This window comes from Castor canadensis, chromosome 4 (assembly GCF_047511655.1).
Source record: "Castor canadensis chromosome 4, mCasCan1.hap1v2, whole genome shotgun sequence".
Lineage (NCBI taxonomy): Eukaryota > Metazoa > Chordata > Mammalia > Rodentia > Castoridae > Castor > Castor canadensis.
The window spans coordinates 113,966,644-113,985,856 of record NC_133389.1 but is presented as its reverse complement, the minus strand read 5'-3'; the positions used below and the strand labels follow the sequence as shown (position 1 = coordinate 113,985,856).

Here is a 19,213-nt window from a genome sequence, read left to right as displayed (position 1 = left end):
GGAAAAAGAAGTTTTAATATTTTAGTTATCTAAAAACTACAATTAATGTGTCATTATATATGTCAGAAAACTCCTCAAATTATGCTATTATCTAAAGTTGAAATAAAGACCCTGTTTAGAGAGGCAAATAGACAGGATACCCTAATGTACTCTTACATGTATTTTCAGGGTTACCAGTGTACAAAATCTACTTGGAATTGTCAATCCTCTTCATATTTCACACTTACTTTTGCTGACATTTAACTTTGGAAAGAAGTAATTTTGACTTTTACTGAGCTGTTTTTCCACCCTTATATCTTTATTTTATTTATTTATTTTTATTGTTGTGCTGGGTGGGGTACATTATGGCATTTACAAAGCTTCTTATAATATATCAAATACATCATACTTGAATTCACCCCATCCATCATTCTCCTTCATCCCCCTCCCCCCATTCCTGGAATGGTTTCAACAGATAGCATTTTTTCCATTTACGTACACGTGTACACGGGTATTTGCACATATTCACTCTCTCATACACTTCCCCCACACACACTAGTACCAATGCCCGTCCCCCCCCAGGCAGGATTTTGCGAGAGAAAAAGAAATGACATTTTTATTTGTTTAATATAGTTACACAGGGAGTTTCCTTGCAACTTTTCAAGGTACATATGTATTATAACCCAGATTCGTTTATCGCCTCTATTTTTCTTCTTTCTATTCTTATGGTAATTTCAAGACGTTTAAAAACCACCCTTGTATCTTTAGTTTGAGGAAAGCAAAGGAGTTTTCTTCTCTGTATTCTTCCCTAGCAGGTAAGAGCAAAATACTTAGCAGGAAGTATGCTAGGCCCTCTCTTTATAACAGCTCTTTGAAGTAAGTGTGATTAATCCCATTTTACTGACTCAGAAACTAAGATTCAACAGATATACTGGCTGTGTGCTGAATAATACAGTGAATTCATAAAGCAAATACAGAGCAGTAAAAGTATAATTAGCAGCTTCCTGGGCAGACACTAAAAGTGCTCTGTAATTCAAACATGCTAAAATGCTCTATAATTCAAAGATGGGAAGTTGTGACCTAGGATTAGTCAGAACTTTATAGATAAAGTGACTCTTAGTCTATATTTGAAAGAATATAGTGTTTAGATTATTAGATGGGAAAACAGAGTCTGTCTCATCATGAGCAATGATGAGAAAAAACAGGTTCTTAAGTGTGGCATTTATTTTATAGTAATAGGAAGTTATCCTCTTTAAGTTGCAAGGAACAATAACCCATGAAAACTCAAGACAAGGATAGGTATTTGGAAGGCTACAGAGCAGTCTTCAGAGAATCTAGGAAAATCTGAAAGTCAGGTCTAAGGAAAAGAGCCTGGGAATGGCCTTACTCTGATCTCTTTGGCAGTGCACATGTTCTTTCCAACCCAGTTTTCTTAAAGGCCTACAGCCTTTGTGATCTCTTAGCACAGAAATGATTGGGTTTCCCTGTTTCTATCAGTTAAAATGTCTGTATCAGAAAGAATCTGATAGACCAAAGCATCTTTTAGAGGAAAATAACAAACAGATTTCTGGCTAGCCATTGTTTCTGTGAGTCATGTCTCTTTCAGGGTTTTGTTTGTTTGTTTTTTTGCGGTAGGGGGATGGGGTTGTGGGGTAGGGGGGTCAGGGAGAGGAGTTTGTTGGAAATTGAACCAGGCTCTTATGAATATTAAGCAGGAGTTTTGCTACAGAGTTACGTGTCAGTCCCAATGTGTCAGACAGATTTGACTATAGGGATGGGTCATGTGGCCCATTATTAAGAAAAAGGATTCTATCAACAGCAAGATGTTCTGTTTGCTGAATTACCTGGTCCATAAGAAGGAAGCATGCGTGAAGGACAGGGAAAACAATGTGCCATGGATCTTTCTGCTTCCTAGGTTGGGGTGGATGAAGACTGTAACTCTGATTTTTATGGAAACTGTCATCACTTAAAAATTATATCAAAGCAAAGGCCTTTTTTTCTTCCTGGTGTTCTTTCTGTGTTGCTGCCTCTCTCTTCAAAACCATTATCTATCTCCCAGCACAACATCAAAAACCAAAAAAAGGGGGCAAAAAAAAAAAGGAAAACTCTAGATAAACAATGTGTCATTTAAATTATGAAATAACTTCAATGTATCCTTAATTCTCTGAGTTTGCACAGGAAAAGGCTATCATTTAGGTGGCATCTTAAATACTCAGCTAATTTATTAGTCCATATCTTATTTTGGTCATGGATTTTAATGTTAAGAATATGCCCACAAGCCCTTGTACAATTTTGAGTGTTTTATACCGCTGTGATCACATCCATAGACTGTGTGCAAAAAACTTGCATTCTGCTAGTATAGTAGTAGCAGTAGTAGTATGTATATATGTATTTTAGACACAAATGTACTAGTATGGGTATATACAGTAGTAATTATATATGTGTAGTAATTACATATAATCAGAGCAGTTAGTATGATTAAGGGTTCTAAAATACTTCTGTGCTTCCTGTAAGAGCCATACATTACTGGGAAGCTACATAGATAAATGTGTTTCAGACTTTTTTTAGCAGTGATCCAGAACATTTTATTTTATTTGTGATCCCATTATGTGGATTTCATTACATCTAATAGGTTATGACCCTCAGTTTTTAACATATTGCTGTAACTGGGACCAAAGATTTCGATACCTAAAACAGGTTTAAAAATTTTAGGGTTGGTAGCCAGTGTTTCCTGTATATATTGTCTTTGCTTTGCCTGCCCAATAATCGGTTCTTCTCAAATTCTGATGCAAGTTCTAGTATAAAAGGGCAATGCATTGCCAAGGCTTTATCTTCTAACTCTTGAAGGGCCTTCCTTCTAGAGAGTGTCATTAGCATCAGTGGAAAGGCAAATGGAGACCCAAGAAAAGAGCCTGCTTCTGTGTCTTTTCTGTGATGCTACCTTGGCTCATTGTTAAATTCTTTCTTTTGAAATATGTTCAGAACTTAGAGCAGCTAAATGTTAATTGACTCTTCTGTGGATAACAACTGGACCTGCAGTGATGCAAAAAGAATAAAACTTGTAATTTGTACTAGTGTTAGTTTGATGGAAGTGTTTGAGAAGGGATGAAGGAATGAGAATTATCTGATGTTGCCTTCTGAGTGAATAGTTCATAAGTAAGCTAAACTGTACCTCAAATAATCTCCAGTTTATTCATTGAAATTTTCAGTACTTTAGTAATGGCAAATATACTCAATGAAGAAAGCAAACAGCATGATAGAGGTAGCTTCGTAGAGGTAACTGCTGATTCAGATAACTTCTTGCATCAACCTCCCAAGAAAACTTCAGTAAGGCCTTATCTGCCCTAACACTGCCAAGTCATGCTTTGACAGTTTTAACAGTCTAGTTACTCAGATGTAACGAAGCAAGATTTCAGTGTCTGAGGGAGGAGTATTGTGCTATACGATAGAACTTTCTGGAATGATCGTGTGATGTTTTTGAGTACTTGAAATATGGGTAGTTTGATTTTTAAATTTTACTCAATTAAAATTTAACTTTTTGCTTATGAATAATGACCACCCTATTGGGCAGGGCAGATTTATATATTGCATTTGATTGATTTCTGGTTTATCAAAATTGCTTTCTGTCTTTGAATTCTGTCCTTAAACAATGGAATAAGATGTAATCACTTGTCCTGATTTTGTATTTAGTGGAAGGTATAGCCACACAGGGGAAAACTATTTAAAATAACTTATAAATATTGTAGCTTGATTATATATCCTTAATGGAATATATTCTGAGAATCTAAAGAACTATGTTTGTTGTGGTAGTGCTGCTATTGTAATTCTGAGGCTGGTGTGATGTAAACCAAATGAGTGATTCTGTATTGCATACTAAAAGGCTCATGAACTGAGATTTTTGGTGTATAAGCATTTTTGGCAGATTAAAAGTGAGGACTACAGATTTTAAGAATTAATGCAATAAAAATTTTGTAGTTATGACTTTGAATCAAGTGTTGGTATGACCTCTGTCATTAAAGAATGAAATACAATTATTTATATTGAATTACGTACTTGAAGTATAATATCTGATCATTTTGAAACATATTTGAAAGAATACTAGCTCCTATATCAGGATTTTACATCTTAATGGTTTTAACATTGCTGTTTTTTCTTGCTGTATTTTTGCTTTCTTTTAAAATGTGATGTATTAATTGAAGGAGTATAAATAATGAATACAAGTTTTCATTTATTCAACAAAGACTTAATAAGCAACTATTTTGTACAAACTACTCCTCTAAGGCTTTGGGGAATGTAAGATACTACAAATATGATACCTATTCCCATAAGCTTATAGACTATTAGGTAAATATATATAAGTTCATAATTATAATCAATGAAATGATAGGTGAAGTGAAAGAAGATAGAAAAGTAGATTTTGGAAATTTGGCCTCTTCAAATTGTCAATGCTGAGGGTTTGGAAACAATGACTTTCAGCTTGAGTAACCAAATAAAACTTAGTAGGGTCATTTTGGCCTGGAGTTCACAAAACAGAGAGAATTTGGTATGTGGATGTAGAGCAGAAGTGAAGAGCATTGTGAGAAGAGGAGTACAACAGGAATTAAGACAAGGATTTGGAAAAGTGTGCATGAACTAGGTGATCATGATTACTACTTGAGTTTGATTGAAAGTTTTAAGGGGTTCAGGTATATCTAAACTGTATGAGGCCATGGGTGCTCTATACCTAGCACTGAAAAAACACAGAATGAAACAGCAAGTTTTGAGAAGTGAGAAAGTCCATAAGGTCAGCTTAAGAGCTTGGGCTTAGTTCTGTTGTTAACATAGGGAAAAGTAGGAGAGTAAGTGTGTGCTATCCAGTGATTCTTCCAGAAGATTAGTTCATGGGAGAAAAGGAACACTTAGACAACCAGTTACGTCAGAGTCATACTAGCGGTGGCGAACTCTAGCAACAGATGGCTATAACAGTTCATAAAAATTTTTGATTTGTATTTTGGTCAGATTTGGTGTAAGTTGGATGAGTCATACCCATGGTAGTAAAATTCTAGGAGTTTGGCAGATTGTATTGCTATTTTGGGCTACAACAGTGTTAAAATTTTACATAAAATAATTACACTTCAAGGTTTGAATTGAAAAGTATAAAAGGGGCAAATTGGATTACCTTATATATTTCATCTGTATATTTTATATCTGTATTTTGTTTCATTTATGTATTTATTTTTGTGATACTGGAGATTAAGATCAGGGCCTCACACTTACTAGACAAGTGCCCTACTACTTGAACCACTTCCCCAGTCCTTTTTGCTCTTTTAGTTTTTGTGGTAAGGTCTCTCTACTTTCACTCCAGTTAGTCTTGAACTGTGATCCTCCTGTCTCTGCCTCTCAAAAATTAGTTAAAATGTGTATTTTCCTATATATTATTTTAAACCTCAGAATTTATGAAATTTAGGAAAAACTATTGTAAGAAGTCAATGTAACATTCACAGAAAGAAAAAATGGGAAATAGTACAATATAATTCCCAGTCATAGCTTGCTACTAGAAATTGTTATTTTTAGTTGTTTTTCCCCCCCCTAGAGGAAACTCTTTTCCTAAAAAACAAAACTTGAATCCATTTGGCAAAAGGTACTTAATTGAAAATTGTCCATTTTTGTCTACAATTCAATTTTTCTTTGAATTTACTCAGTTTGAAGTTTTCTCGCCTTGAGTCTTTACATTTCTAGGTCCTTCACTAAAAATGGGAAGTGTTCAGCAAGCAGTGTTTCTTCAAATAATTTTTCAGCACCACACCCTTTGTCCAGTATTTCCAAATTCTGTTGACATTAATAATGGACATATTGTTAAAACTCACGGGTCCTTGAGTTGTTAATCGTTTATCAGTGCTTATGCTCTCTGATGTTTATACTGGATAATTTCTGTTTAAGTTCATTTTGCTCACCCAGTCAGGCTTTTTTTTCAGTTATTGTACTTTTCAATTCTAATACTTATGTTGATTCTCTATATTTTCTATTTCATTGCTGAGACTTTGTTTTTCCATTTGCTCCAAGTATGTTCATGGTAACTTAAATAATCAGCAACTCATTTATATTACATATTGGGAAATAAGAAATAAGAATCTATTTCTGGAATGCTAAACTATCCATTCATTATGAGGAGAAAAGTTGAGAGGAAGCTGCATTTATGACATCATTCTGCCTTTGATTAGTGAACACTGTTAATCCTAGCCAATAACATTGATTGGTTCTCAATATACATGTGATGCTGTAGTGAAAAATTTTTTTTAGTTTCCTTTATATTTTGTGATTTTTTTTTTTGTTAGTAATAACTGAAAATGAAGTTCCAGAGTTTGTGACCAATTCATCTCTCTTGGATAATCTTGAACAAATGATTGTAGGTCATCTTTGTAGTTGTTGGTATCCTGTGATAATTTCCCTATGCCAAGTTTAAATTTTAAAGTTATTTCTTCCCCTTTCAAGAAATAGAAAATGACCCTGTCTTATTTTGTGTAATAATTTTTAATGTGAAGAATTGGAATAGACTGAAAAATATGAGAAGAAACGGAAGTCATTTACAATTTCACCATTCTGAGATGCCATTTTACCTTTTGATGTTTTTCCCTTGAGCCTCTTTTTTTTTCATTCTCTTTTTTTTTTTATTATTCTTCATATGTGCATACAATGTTTGGGTCATTTCTCCCCCCTCCCCACACCTCCTCCCTTACAACCCACCCTGCCCTCTCCCTCTCCCCTCCCACCCCCTCAATACCCGGCAGAAACTATTTTGCCCTTATCTCTAATTTTGTTGAAGAGAGAGTATAAGCAATAATAGGAAGGAACAAGGGTTTTTGCTAGTTGAGATAAGGATAGCTATACAGGGAGTTGACTCACATTAATTTCCTGTGCATGTGTGTTACCTTCTAGGTTAATTCTTCTTGATCTCACCTTTTCTCTACGTACTGGTCCCCTTCTATTGGCCTTAATTGCTTTTAAGGTATCTGCTTTAGTTTCTCTGCATTGACGGCAACAAAAACTATCTAGTTTTTAGGTGTTTTACCTATCCTCATACCTCCCTTGTGTGCTGTCGCTTTATCATGTGATCAAAGTCCAATCCCCTTGTTGTCTTTGCCCTTGGTCTAATGTCCGCATATGAGAGAGAACATGCGATTTTTGGTCTTTTGGGCCAGGCTAACCTCACTCAGAATGATGTTCTCCAATTCCATCCATTTACCAGCGAATGATAACATTTTGTTCTTCTTCATGGCTGCATAAAATTCCAATGTGTATAGATACCACATTTTCTTGATCCATTTGTCAGTAGTGAGGCATCTTGGCTGTTTCCATAACTTGGCTATTGTGAATAGTGCTGCAATAAACATGGGTGTGCAGGTGCCTCTGGAGTAACCTGTGTCACAGTCTTTTGTGTATATCCCCAAGAGTGGTATTGCTGGATCAAATGGTAGATCAATGTTCAGCTTTTTAAGTAGCCTCCAAATTTTTTTCCAGAGTGGTTATACTAGTTTACATTCCCACCAACAGTGTAAGAGGGTTCCTTTTTCCCTGAATCCTTGCCAACACCTGTTGGTGGTGGTGTTGCTGATGATGGCTATTCTAACAGGGGTGAGGTAGAATCTTAGTGTGGTTTTAGTTTGCATTTCCTTTATTGCTAGACATGGTGAGCATTTTTTCATGTGTTTTTTGGCCATTTGAATTTCTTCTTTTGAGAAAGTTCTGTTTAGTTCACTTGCCCATTTCTTTATTGGTTCATTAGTTTTGGGAGAATTTAGTTTTTTAAGTTCCCTATATATTCTGGTTATCAGTCCTTTATCTGATGTGTAGCTGGCAAATATTTTCTCCCACTCTGTGGGTGTTCTCTTCAGTTTAGAGACCATTTCTTTTGATGAACAGAAGCTTTTTAGTTTTATGAAGTCCCATTTATCTATGCTATCTCTTAGTTGCTGTGCTGCTGGGGTTCCATTGAGAAAGTTCTAACCTATACCTACTAATTCCAGAGTATTTCCTACTCTTTCCTATATCAACTTTAGAGTTTGCGGTCTGATATTAAGATCCTTGATCCATTTTGAGTTAATCTTGGTATAGGGTGATATACATGGATCTAGTTTCAGTTTTTTGTAGACTGCTAGCCAGTTTTCCCAGCAGTTTTTGTTGAAGAGGCTGTCTTTTCTCCATCGTATATTTTTAGCGCCTTTTCCAAAGACAAGTTGGTTATAGTTGTGTGGCTTCACATCTGGGTCCTCTATTCTGTTCCACTGGTCTTCGTATCTGTTTTTGTGCCAGTACCATGCTGTTTTTATTGTTATTGCTTTGTAATATAGTTTGAAGTCAGGTATCGTGATACCTCCAGCATTGTTCTTTTGACTGAGTATTGCCTTTGCTATTCGTGGCCTTTTGTGTTTCCATATAAATTTAACGGTAGATTTTTCAATCTCTTTAATGAATGTCATTGGAATTTTGATGGGAATTACATTAAACATGTAGATTACTTGTGGGAGTATAGACATTTTTACTATGTTGATTCTACCAATCCATGAGCATGGGAGGTCTCTCCACTTTCTATAGTCTTCCTCAGTCTCTTTCTTCAGAAGTTTATAGTTTTCCTTGTAGAGGTCGTTCACATCCTTTGTTAGGTTTACACCTAGGTATTTGATTTTTTTTGAGGCTATTGTAAATGGAATTACTTTCATATATTCTTTCTCAGTTTGTTCATTATTAGTGTGTAGAAATGCTAATGATTTTTCTTTGTTGATTTTTATATCTTGCTACCTTGCTATAGCTATTGATGGTGTCTAGGAGCTTTTGAGTAGAGTTTTTTGGGTCTTTAAGGTGTAGGATCATGTTGTCTGCAAATAGGGATATTTTGACAGTTTCTTTACCTATTTGTATTCCTTTTATTCCTTCTTCTTGCCTAATTCCTCTGGCTAGAAATTCCAGTACTATGTTGAATAGGAATGGAGATAGTGGGCATCCTTGTCTACTTCCTGATTTTAAAGGGAATGGTTTCAGTTTTTCTCCGTTAAGTATAATGCTGGCTGTAGGTTTGTCATATATAGCTTTTATAATGTTGAGGTTCAGTCTCTTTTTTTAATACATATTCATGTATTTGTACTTTGTTTCTTACAAAATTAGATCGCGCTGTATATATATCATATACACTTCCTTTTCACTTAACATTACATCATGAATGTTTATTATGTATAATGGTATTAAAAATAAAACTTTTAGTAGTTGTGTTATATTCACTTTAATAAATATTTCAATAACCTCTATTTGTTGGGTTACAGAAATTCTTTACAGGTTTTGATGGGTCCTTATTCCTCTAGTTTTTAAAAATTTCTATTCCCTCCATTGTATGCTATGTTCAGCTTTTTTGTCCAGAAATACTGAGCTATCCATGATGCTAAAGAGGTATATGGAGAGACTTTGTGGACTATGGTAGTGATTTTATATTTTGTCTTAAATGTAACTGTAATGTTATTGAAGGATTTACGCAGCAACATGCCATTGTTTAATTATATTTTAATGAATGATTACTCTGTGAGGAATGGATCTTTAATAGGAACTGTGGGGTACTGGGACAAATTCATAAACCAAATCAGTTAGGAATCTTACCAACAGCCTAGACTGTAGAGCAGAGATTAGGTTTTATACACCTTTTTAGATCTGTCACAACTATTCTGAGGTTGTGGTGCAGTCACCACTAACACAAGGAAACAAGTAGTAACACTTTATTTACAAACAGGTACTCTGCTCATAGAGGTATTGTTTGCCAGCTCCTTGCTCTAGTGACATAGATGAGGATAGTGGTTATAGAGGTGGAGAAAAACAAATCAATTTAGGATTTATGGTGGAAGTAAATTTGAGATGGTTTGCATATGATGTTTCAGGAGGATGGACATGCTCATCCCTCTCTAGGTGACTTCAAATTCTCTCCTGGGGCTGGTTTCATGATTTGCTCCCATATAGATACCATTGCTTAAAGTTTTCCATCTGATTTTGTTTGTAGACCTCTGTTCAGATTAGTGAATTTGTACCAATAATTCTTGTTTACATCCTTGTTGAATACTATATTCTTTTTATAGAATTCCTTTCTGAAGGACCACAGACTCATTTGATTAGATTTTGCTTAATTTTCATTTATTATGGCAGTGGGATCTGATCACTAATATCATAGGATGACATATTACAGAAGTAAATTCAGAAGTCTAGACTAAAATGAGTGATTATGAAAGGAGAGTAGAAATGTAAAAACAGTATATATAGATAATATTGAGAGTCTTATTTGAAAATGAGAGTAGAAAAAATGAGAGTAGTAGTCAAACAAGTGATTTTTGTTGTTTTTGATGATGAATAACTGAAAAGAATCCACTAGGGTAAACAAGCAGAAAAGAGAGGAAACAGTCTATAGAGTAAGTTTCCTGGTAAGCTGTGAAAAGATAGTAATACATTTGGGGAAATGAAGAAATCCTTTTCCTCTGTTTTAAGAGGCAGAAAGGTAAGAGAGTATGCTTATGATGCTATTGGCTTTTAGATTTTATAAAGGGAAGAATTGTTTTACTATAGTGTTTTACATTCACCATTTACTCTCTACTCCTCACAGGTAGGCTCCTAGTTATTAATGTCAGGAGATGTAAACATTTTGTTTTATAGTTACCTTGTTTTGTAACTATGCTTTTATTTCTCTACTCTTTTAATAAAAATGAAGACAGGAGAGACCTGAGCATCCATGGGGAGATTTGAAAGGAAAGAGGAGGTAGATAATAAGATGCGTCATTTACAACCTCCTCTAGTAGGTGATTGACTGAACCTGTCAGGATCTGAGTATTTGGAATGCAGAATTAGGGAGATGTCCTCCATAGGGAGTAAGATTTAATTTGAAGGTAAGTTGTACAATGGCTTGAAATTTTGAATTAAAGACCAGAGAACAGTGAAAGTGACTCCTACTTGAAGGTGAGAATGCAGATTTTGAAGACATAGTGAATAGGTTTGGACAGATGGCCATGTTGTTAAGAACCATAATGAGACACATTTCCAGTAGATCAGTGGTTTGAGTGGTTTGCAAACTTTTTTCTTTTTTTTAAGCAGTGGGATTCTTTCTTCAAACAAAATCTCACATGGAATTTAAATATAAAAGCATATAAAAGGAGACCTTTAACGGAAGCAGGCAACATACGGTCCAGGGCCAGAGCCCCTACTCCAAAGGTACCCTAAGACTCGGGAGCATTTTGAAGGATAATTTCTACCAATAACATGATTAGACACTTTTCTGTTTTTATTAATTCAGCTGTCATTAATACAGCACTTGGTAAAACATTCAAATGGTGCAAAAGATCATACAATGAATTCTGTGATCCCATCACAGGATCCATTTTCCTGGTCCCTTTCCCTAATATAGTAAATACAGTTACCAGTTTTTTTATATATTTTTTAAAGAAATATTTGATAAATAGAGTCATTAGACTATATCCCCCTTTTTTTCTTTATCACAAATGAGATCTTAATTGTAAAATCTTCTCCACTTTGTTCTTTTCACTTAACATATTAGCTAATGTAGACCTGACTCATTTTTTCTTTTATCAGCTGCATAATCATTGGTTAAAAATTTCAGGTCTTGCACCAGTGGCTTAAGCCTATAATCCTAGCTACAGATTGCAAGGATAGGGGTTCAAAGCCAGCCCAGGCAAAAAGTTCACGAGACCCATCTCAACCAATAAAAGCTGAGCATGGTAATATATGCCTCTCCTCTCAGCTACAAGAGAAGCATAAATCAGAATCCCAGTTCAGGCTGGCCTGGGTAGAAACATGATATCCTATTTGAAAAGTAACTAAAATGGGCTGAGGCATGGATCAAGTGGTAGAGCACCTGCCTAGCAAGTGCAATGTCCTGATTCAAACCCCAGTACTGCCAGTATTTTTTTTTGTTTAATTCAAGCAATTCCTTTTGATGGAAGTGCATGAGTGTTTTCTAAATTGCAATGTTGTAATAAATATCCTATACATATATTTTTACCTATATGTGAGTATATTTCTAGGATAAATTCTTTTGAAGTTTTTTAACCAAGAAAATGGTAGTATTTCGAAAGATGAACCTAATGTTATGATGATCAGGACTAAAAAAAATTTTTTTAACATACTGTTCCCAACCTCTAACCTTCATTTTGTTCTTTAAAGAAGTATGTTTTTTCCTCTGTTATGTGAAGAAGCTCTGCTTCTTCCCCATAAAAAGAGAGTTTTTAGCTTAGTTTTTATTAGACATGTAGTACTTTAGACACTGGACTTGTGAGTGTTTGTATGTATTTTATATAAAGTAACATGATTTCTATTTGATACTCTGCTTTATTTGTTCATTCTCTTATGTGTTGGTCTCTGTTGTTTTCCAGAACTGTCTTAAATATTAAAATTTTGTGTTTCTTAGTTAAACAAAGCTTTAGGTGTTTTGCTTGGTCCTTGGAACCCCGTACATTTGTAGATGAAAGGACCGGTTATCCATACATTCTGTCTTGTTACCTTTCTAACTTATGAATCCTTGCTAGAAATTTCTAAGTCTAGTACATATTTAAATTTGTAGACTATATCCATGGTTTACTTGTTCTATGGATAATAAATCTCATTAAAATCTTTCCTTAATATTCTTACATTTCTATTTCATATATGTTGAGGTGACTTATTTTAAAGGAATATTAATCCTTTGGATGGAAAAAAAATACTCCCTGAATAGATTATTTACTGAGCAATATGAAAACCAATGCTTTACTCTTGAAGTATTCTCTCATCATCAAGTTTCTAGAGATGTCAAGGGTAAATGTTTTCAAAGACTTACCAGAAATCTATAATTTAGTATGATATACATTTGTAGGCAGAATAAAGGCCCATGAAAATGAGAAGATTATATGGAAAATGCAAATAAATTGCTAAACATTGTGATCAATGTGAATATTGTGTGGGTTTTTTTTTATTCGTTTGGTTGGGGGATGGTTTATATTTTAACTACCAAGTCTGTAAAACTCTGAATGGGATTTGAGAGCTAATTCAATTCCATCATTTCTCAGGTAAGGAAACTAGTATTTAGAGTACTATCAGATCACAGGCTGGAGCACAGAACAGCTGAGATTGCCTGTTCGCATCTATTTGAGGATATAAATAATTGACATTTATAGTGGTAGTTAAAAATGTATACAGTGACAAATAATTAATTTTATATATACTCGTTTTAAGTCAGAATATGCTATACTTAATTCCTTGAAATGATATTTTGAAGACGTATGTGAATATAATTTTGTAAGTAAAATCATTTTCCTGTAAACATATATTCAGAGAATAGTTTTGTTTGCTAACAAGGTGTTAGGCCTAATCTATTTCCCATAGTCTCTTAACAGAAATACTATGCTGTTTCCTTGGTTTTTGTTTTACTACTTAATATCCTGAGTTATTTTATGTCCAAATATTTAGTTGCTTGAAGTTATCTGAAAAGTAAAGACTTTGTCAAGCACGAGGCCGTGAGTTCAAACCCTAGTACTACCAAAAAAAAAAAAAAAAAAACCTTTGTTAGATCTTTTAGAGAATAATGAACTCATAAAACTCTATTGTTAATGGTTATACTAAGTCAAAAGAAGCAGCATAATGACTATCTCATGAAACTTTCTAATTATTATATATCACTCAAGCTTATATTATATAAAAAGTAAGGGTGAACTGAATCTGCTTCTGCACTGTTAACTCCCACAGAGAACTTTTGGTGTAGTTATCATTGATAAAGTTATTCTTTAAGAAAACTCTTCCTTGGAGAACTATCTAAGCCTAATTATTTTTATTTATTTATTTATTTACTTTTATTTATTTTTTAAAAGGTAGGGTGTCACTATGCTGCCCGGGCTGACCTGGAACTCCTGGTCTTACATAATCTCTTAGTTGAGACTATAGGTGCATACCACTATGCCTGGCTTTCTATCTTATGAGTAATTTCTGAGTCTTTAGTGAAGGGATTGAAGCCCGGGCTTCACACATGACAGTCAACTGCTCTACCACAAAACTACATCCCCAGTCTCCTCTATTTGGGTGTTTTTTGTTTTGTTTTGTTTTGTTTTTTGCAGTACTGGGATTTGAACTCAGGGCCTCATGCTTGTTAGGTTGGCACTCTTATTGCGTGAGCCACTCTGCCAGCCCTTTTTTATGATGGTGTTTCCCCCTCCCCACCTCCGCATATGGCCTCACAAATTGTTTTTGCCCAGGGCTGGCTTCGAACCAAAATCCTCCTGATCTTTGCTTCTTGAGATCAGGATCATACCACCAGCGCCTGGCCTATATCTGTATTTTAAACTCTAAAATAGTAATGCAACTAAAACACAGTAGCTGATAATGTTTACATTTCATAACCAACATGTCTTGCTCTCCCTGTTTGCACCTGTTCAGGTTTATACCTACCAGCTGTCAATATTCAGAAATTCTGTGATTACACAAAAGAGAGTATCTGATAAGCATGAATTTGAATGATATCATAAGTTCTGACTCTTGTCTATTCTCAAGATTGTTACAGATAAATACCATTATAGTAAAGTATAGCAAATCTGTTTTACCCAATATGGGTGAGCATTATGATGTATGTTAATTGCATATCATACGTCATCAGATTTAAACAAATTGGATAAATGTAAAATATTAGACTCATAGAGGTATGCTGACACAGAAGATTTGTTGAATATGATTCTGTCATTTGTTGCAGTGTCTTTGGGTCATCAGTCAACTTGAATCATTGTGCTATTACAGCTGTACAGAGTTACTACTTAAAGTTTTCATTAATTGAGTATAGTTGGTGATACTTTAGATCAGTTTTTCATCATTAGCACTAGTAACATTTTGGGCTGGATAATCCTGGGTGTGTGAAGGGGAGTACATTGTAAGGTCTTTAGTAACATCACTGGCCTCTGCTTTCTCAGTGCTTTTACTACCTTCACAGTTGTAACAATCAAAAATGTCTCACAGAGTTCTTTGCTAGGAAACGAAGGATGTTTATAAGATTACCTCTTCTTTAGATCATGGGAATGATCTATAATGTATCAAAGCATTTACAGTCCCTTCACCTTCACATTTCTCTCACACTGTTCATAATTACAAATTTATTTCTGACTATATTGCTAACTCACTGCTATGTTAACTTTCAGTTGTAATCTTTACTCAAATTGGTTACATACCTTCCTTTGTTCTTTCCCTTCTTCCTTCCTTCCTTCCTTGACTGGCTAACTTTCTAAATAAATAATTCTTAAATTATACATGAGAAGCTATAATCTCATGTATAAAATATAATCTCATGTATAAAAGTGTATATAGCTTTTATATTTTCTTATAAGAAAATATGTTCTGGATGGGGAAGTCATGTTTTCATAGTCTTCATTTTGATCTTGCGCTATCTTGGCTGGTTTTGGGATACAAAGAATTTGTTGTTTGGTGATGATTTGGAACCCAAGGAAAGGGATATTCTTAAAACATGAGGTCAGAATGAGAGACTGTTACCAGGAGTCCAAATATCAGATCTGGATGTCCTGACCCTAAAGGAAATCTCAGATGGTTCGCAGAGGCCTGAACTATTTTTATCTTAATAAATATTTTTCTTACGTAATCTGAATAAGTTATTTTACTCATTGTTACATGCTGTATTTGTATAGTGAATAATAACTCATGTGATGGACTTTTTTTCTAAAATTAATTTATTAATTTTTATGTATTTTATACCTTACTTGGAAAGTTTTACAATAACACAACTTAACATTGATATCTATACAATTATGAGATATTTATTTTATTTTTTTGAGGTAATTATTTTAAATTCTTTTTCTTCTTTGAAGTGAAGGCAAAGTGAGTTTATTACAGAAAAGTGTGGCAGAGTACTCCATAGGTAGAGCAGCCATGAAAAGAAACAGTTGGCTACTCTGTCAACAGAGTATTTTAAATTAGTAACTGTGTTACTATTTTAAATTAATAACACAGAATCTGTTTGGCTAAAACAATGCCATGACAAGGATGTATATAACCAATGAAGAGGCATATTCATTTTAACATGAATAATGTAAACATACTTTAAGGTTTTTTTACTGCCACCTATACTCACTGGTAATTATATAGGCAGATGTTTACTCTTTAAAAACAGAAGCTAACAATTATTAAATGCTAGGTTCTCAGTAGTTTATGTGCATTATCTCATTTGATCTTCCCAACTACATCTTTAAATTACTTATGAGAAAATTAAAAATTCAGAGAAATTATGTAATTTTCCCAAGGTCACAAGTAAAGCTGTAAACATAGTTTTGTGCCCAGATAACTACTATCAAATATCTCTCTGACACAATGTGATGTGTGTCTCCATTCCTTCAAGGTTTAAGTTTTATGTTCTTAATCCTAATGCATTTATATTTTTTGGAGTACTTACTGTATGGCAAACTATGTTTTGTTTTTACTTTTTATTTTGCAATTTTAGACTTAGAAAACAGTAGATAAAACAAAGGTTAACATACACTTTTCACTTAGCTTTTCCTAGTGTTGATAATGTATGTAGCCATAGTACGATTATCAAAATGATAAACACCAGGAAATTAGCACAGATATAATATTGTTAACTATAGACCTTAATGAATTTCACCAGTTTTATCCTTCAATATCCTTTTCTGTTCAAAAATCCAACCTAGGATCACTTATTACATACTTAGTTGTATAGCCTTAGTCTCCAACTTACAGCAGCGTTTCAGGCTTTCCTTTTCTTTTATGACTATTATACTCTTGATGAATACTAATCACTTGCTTTGTATATGGTATTTAAATTTGTTTTTATCTGTTTTCTCATGGTTCAACTGACATTATACATTATTGGGAAGAATTCCAGAGAAGTGATGTCCTTTTCCTGAGGCCTCAGAGAATACACGATGTTGTGATATTTCATTATAAATGATGTGGTTTGTGCACTGTGTAGTTACTCTTTGCCCATTTGTATTTAATAAATATTTGTGGGAAGAAACTTTGAGAGTATGCAGATAATCTTGTTTCTCTTCAAATGGTTCCTGCTGCTTTTATCATTCCTTGGTACAATGTGCTTTAAACCTTGTTCTTTGACTATGGTAAACCACTCTTGTTTTATGGGTTACTCACAATTACAAAGGCATTGCCTGAACTTTCTAGTTGATGATATCTTTCAGTGCTATACTTGTGCTTTAGCAGGGAACAATAATATTTAAAAGAAAAATTGAAAAGCTAACCTTTGTTATTTCAAGCATAAGACAGCCTTCATTCTAGAATAGCAAAAGCTAGAGTGCATTTATGAAAACTCTTTTTCTTTTCTTTCTCCCCCTCCACCCCCCCTTGAAGTGCTTGGGCCTTGCACTTGCTAGGGACTCAACCACTGAGCCATATCCCAACCATACCCCCTCCAACCTTTTTTTTTTTAACCTTTTAAATTTTGTTTAGATTTTATTTTTGAATTATCATACATTTAACAATATGAGATTTTATGATAATTACATACATGCATACCGTGTGCCTTGAACAGGTTACCCCTCCATTATATTCCCATTCTCATCCCCTGTCCTCCCCCATTTTTCAAACATTCTTTGGTGGGTTTCATTATACTGTCTTCACATGTATAAATATATCATACTTCCATTCTTTTCACCCCTCAGTATCCTTTCCTGTCCCCCTCCCACTGATCTCCCCCATCATTTCTCATATACATTCAGTCCCATATTACTACTTTTTGTGCTAAGGCTTGAACCCAGGGCTTCACACATGCTAAGCAAATGTTGTACAACTGAGCTATAACCACAGCCTCCACTGAGCTATACGCTTAGCCTTTGTTAAATTTCTAAAGGATGCATATAAGATGAACATAGACTAGTTGACCTCATTTTGATTTACTGGAACTAAAATGTAGAAAAAAAGCAACTTATGACTAGTATAAAACAATAGTAATTTATATACATGAAGAATAATTATCTAAGAGATGCTAGCTATATATATATATGTATATATATATATAGGATCAAAATAATTGAAATAAAGCAATGTATGAATAGAAATTCATATAATAGAACTACTGAAGAAAATGGCTGAATATGTTTTTCAAAGTTTAAGCTCCTCAAATAAACAACAACAACAAAAAAAAGCTAAAAATAGAAGAGGAAATTGCATCTTAATGAAACTAAAAATGGTTCCTGAGCCAATACTACTACCTCTAGTTCTTCTCTTCCTCATTACCAGGTAAATAGTGCTGTGTTAAACAACTTTGTGTGTATATTTGTATGTGTGTATGCATACAAACAAATCATATATATGCTTATGTATGATCTTAATAAATATCTGACTACATCTTCATTTTGCCTTTTAGTCCTTATATTAATCTATTTTCTGTTACTACAACAAAATGCTTTTTTTTGGGGGCAGGACTGGTGTTTGAACTCAGCGCTTTGCACTTGCAAAGCAGGCACTACCCTTGAGCCACACCTCTGGTCCCTTTTGCTCTGGTTATTTTAGAGATGAGGTCTTGTGAACTATTTGCATAAGCTGACCTCGAATCATGATCTTATCCTTCCAAGAGTAGCTAAGACTATAGGCATGAGCCACTGACACCCAGCTAATAATATTAACTTTCCTAAGTTTGTGATACCATACATTTGTATAAAATTACTATATTCAAACCACTGTTAATTTTTTAAATATAAAATACTGCAAGTCTTTTAGTAGAGGATTTGGAATACTTAGAATTAAACTTATTTCAAGGTAGGTGTAGAGCATATATCTGTAGTTCCAGTTGAAGGAACCAAGTAAGAGGATAATTTGAGCCTACAAGTTTGAGACCAGCTTAGGTGAGACTTTGCCTCAAAAATAAAATTAAGGATGGGAGCAGTGGCTCAAGCCTATAATCCTACCTACTCCAGAAGCAGAGATCTGGAGGACTGTAGTTTGATGCCAGCCCAGGCAAGAAGTTCACGAGACCCCTCTTAACCAATGACTGGGTGCAGTGGTGTGCACCTGTAATCCCAGCTAAAAGGAAAGCATAAGTAGAAGGCCTGCCCAAGCATAAACCAATACCCTATTTGAAAATAAACCAAAGCAAAAAGGACTGGCTTTGTGGCTGAACTGGTAGAGTGCCTGCTTAGCCACCATGAAGTCCTAACCTCAACCCTCAGTACTGTCAACAACAAAAAAATAAGTAAAATATAATAAAATTAATTTTATAAGTTGATAA

General features: G+C 34.3%; 1 protein-coding gene across 26 annotated transcripts in view; it reads left to right on the top strand.

Moving 5' to 3' along the window:
* Baz2b (bromodomain adjacent to zinc finger domain 2B) overlaps positions 1-19,213 on the top strand; it is a 274,349-nt gene that overhangs the window by 117,294 nt on the left and 137,842 nt on the right. Inside the window, exon 1 of one of the 26 annotated variants that reach the window (XM_074070893.1) lies at positions 17,449-18,225. The exons of the other annotated variants lie outside the window; for them this stretch is intronic. The gene's annotated coding sequence lies outside the window, so the exon portion shown is untranslated. Of the gene's footprint in view, positions 1-17,448; positions 18,226-19,213 lie in introns of those variants that run through there. 26 annotated transcript variants of the gene reach the window in all.